We start from the raw sequence: 3,352 nt of genomic DNA, 5'->3' as shown, positions 1-3,352 counted from the left end.
AATTCAGTTCTTTTCCTTACATGGTCTTTCTCGCTCCCTGTCGCAGCTTTCCTTCCTCCACAGCTCCCTTTCAGGCAGAGGGCAGGTGACACCAGCACATCTCCCAAGGCGTGTTCCACAATCACTCTCCATCCTCTTGGCACCTCGTCACTTTTTGGCGGTTCCTCTTTGCTCCTCAGTCATCCTTTTTACCCTTCAGTGGTCACCACCTACCTGAAATGAACCCAACAGTGATATATTGTGGTTGGATGCTGCCTACCCGAGATGAACCCAACAGCAACGTATTGGGATGCAGCCTCAGGCACTCATCCGTGCTGTGTTTTGTAATGCTGGATGCAGCTCTTCTTAAGGACTCTGGAGAAGTTTTTTTTATGGATGTCTGTTGAGTGTATGACACAAGGATCCCATTGAAGTGGGTCAAACACTTCCCTGCAAACAGCCTAATATTTAGATAGGTATGAAACAGTGCAAAAATGCCTCGTTACCCATCACACAGAGGTAGCACTCATTTCACGAGTAGCATTTCCAGGCTGCAGACCCACTTGTTCCTGCTTTCACCTTATTTGCCAACCCAGCACAGCAAACACAACTCTGATTTTCCATCCTTTTGTTCCTGGGTACAAATCCTTGGTCAAGCTGAGGTTCAGCACAAGAGACAGCCACAGACTTGTATTAATTGGCTCCCACACCACGTGCTTAAAAATAACGATCCCTTTATTAATCATAGGGAGCTGAGCAATTTGTCTTAGTTCTGAGCTTTCCACATTAGCCCAAGGCCAGAAATATTCTTGAGAGGAAGCCCGGAGAGAGAGGTAATTCAGAGCATTTCTCTGCCTTACGAGCCCTGGATTCATGCATACCTACCCAAGGCACATGAAAACATCCGTCATCAAGGCTCATAAATCTACATAAATCATCCATCCCTGCTGCTTTACATCCACGCCATCAGGTGCACATGAATAGCTGAAGGTTTTTAGGCTGTCAGGGGTGTTTTAGTGATCCTGCAGCAGAAGTCAGTTCCTTGAGCCCCCCAGCTGGCTCTGCTGCTCTGGCAGTTACAGGTACAGCACACCTATGAGCAGCAGCTTGCAGGAAGACGAGGAGCACAGAACCACGGAGCTCAGCACGACCAAATTTTGCTTTTGCTGTTAGCACAGCCCCACGAAAACAGGGATGTGAAGAACTGGCCTTCTACCTTCAAACAGCATTGAGCTTAGTTGAGGTCAGCCCAGTTTCCCTGGCTGCTCTCTGATAGCTCATTTGCTTCCACGCTCCCGTTATGCTGAAGCAAACACACTGATGGGAGAAGTAATCCCACGTGTTGCAAGCTAAGCTGCACTCAGACAACACCACATACCTTCTCCTGCAGCCTTTTCTGTGCAGCCTTTGAAGTGGATGGCATTCCAGCTGGCAGTCCCCCATGCCCTTTCTTTCCTCCCAGCTCTGCATGTAAACACAACAGAAAATCCCATTTCACTATGCTGCTTGCAGTGGGGTTACAATGTGTGTGCAGCCCAAAGGAAAAGGAATTCCTGAAGAGTTTCCTGAAAAAACAGCAGGTGATGTCCTTAGCTTTCAGATTTGCCTTTTAGCTGAAAAACAAGCAAAACAAACTCAAGGAAAATCCCAACACAATAGCTTGACTATTTCCAGATATAAGAATAAACTGAGGTCGCTTTCTGCTATGTAAATGTTGACACGTTTGCTCCTTCACAATAAGATGGGCAAACATAACCATCTGATAGATGCCAAAGGAATAATTGGATTTTATCAGTGTTCTGCTCATACATTGAAAAAGCACAAGCTGTTCTTTGTGCACATCAGACAGGAACAACTCTTGTTATGACAGACATTGTGGGAGCTTCCCAGCTCCGAGTTTTCCACCGAGCTCCAGCCCCAGCCCTTCCCCTGGGTACCATTTTAGGTAAGTCACTGCACTGATGTGTGCCTGTGAAACACTCACCTCCTTCTTTAAGGTCCTTCTGGATCTACAGCGTGGAAAACCACCAGCCATCTGATCCAACAGCAGGCTTCTGTAGACTTTCAGCCAACGTTCAGAAGACTGAGATACCAATACACATTCTGGCCTCCTCTGTAAGCACTTAGCATAATGGTAATAATCAGGCATTCCTGCTTTGTTGTCCATCACACACAAAAAAGTACCTTTTTCAGAGGTTTTAATTTTCAATCAACAAGTGAGAGCTCCTGAGCCTTGCCCAGCATGAGATGGGGCCCAGACAGACCTTGAGGCTGTTGCTGACTGCGCTCGTCTCATTTGTTCTGCTGAGCAGCAGCTGTAGATGCACTAGAATTGATTTCACTTTCAAGTCCAACGGCTGCAAATGCTCCAGAGAGCACACTGTGTGCGTTCCAGTCCCCAGGCAGGCTGTCCCCATTCAGCACTACAGCCTCATTTCATCAGAGCTGACAGCCAGGCCTCAGTTTTGAGCTCATGGCAGCATCCCCTCATCACACAGCCTAAGAATGGCCATCAGCACCACCTGCACCAGATCACACAACCAACCTCAGCCTATGCAGGCTCATCCCAACCTCACAGCACAGCAAGAAGAGCATTGGGAAGGCAGCACTCTCCTGTTATTTTGCACGCAGGGCTCCTCCCTGTCAAATGGGTTTCTATCTTGACAATTAAAGCATGTGGGAAGCCAGCTCTATTTAATCTTTGTTACATCCTAGTGTTGTAGAGCCTAGCACTGCTCACCTGAAAGCTGGCTCCCTGGCGTTGCCCCCACCAAGACAACACCCACAGCACTCTGCATCCTTCTGCACAAGAACAGCCAGTGCCTTCTGGTGTCAACTCAAGTCATCAATTGTTTGCTGCAACAGACACGCTTGTATCCCATCTGTTGTCCCTATGGACTACAGTACTGCTCTGCTGCAAAGAAAGAAATGCTTTGAGAAGGGCTGAATCAAGAATAAAAAGGGATAAAAAACATCCTTTTGAGAGTGTGAGCCTGCTGGTTGTGGACTTCAACAGGCTGTCAAGTCTCAAGGTAGGACTTCTCACTGGTCACATAGAGTTCCTTTGCAGCACTACTGCTTTCTTGACCAAACTGTGAGAAAATGAAGTGGGGGATTCCACATGCAAAAAGCAAACCTGCTATGGCCAATACTGAAAAGGGAAAGACTTGCTGCACACATCAGGAGTTACAGTGGTTCTCATACAAAAGATCACCAAGTTTCTCCCAATAGTGCAGCCGCACCTCAGGGCTGCTGGTGCACCTTATGACCACTACCTGCATATTTCAAAGAGGAGACAGCAATCATTTTTCCCCACAGGCAGGAGCTAAAATGAAAAGTAAAGCAAGGATGGGATTAATTAAGAGAACCGACA

This window comes from Lagopus muta, chromosome 12 (genome assembly GCF_023343835.1).
Source record: "Lagopus muta isolate bLagMut1 chromosome 12, bLagMut1 primary, whole genome shotgun sequence".
Lineage (NCBI taxonomy): Eukaryota > Metazoa > Chordata > Aves > Galliformes > Phasianidae > Lagopus > Lagopus muta.
This window is presented reverse-complemented; position numbering follows the sequence as displayed.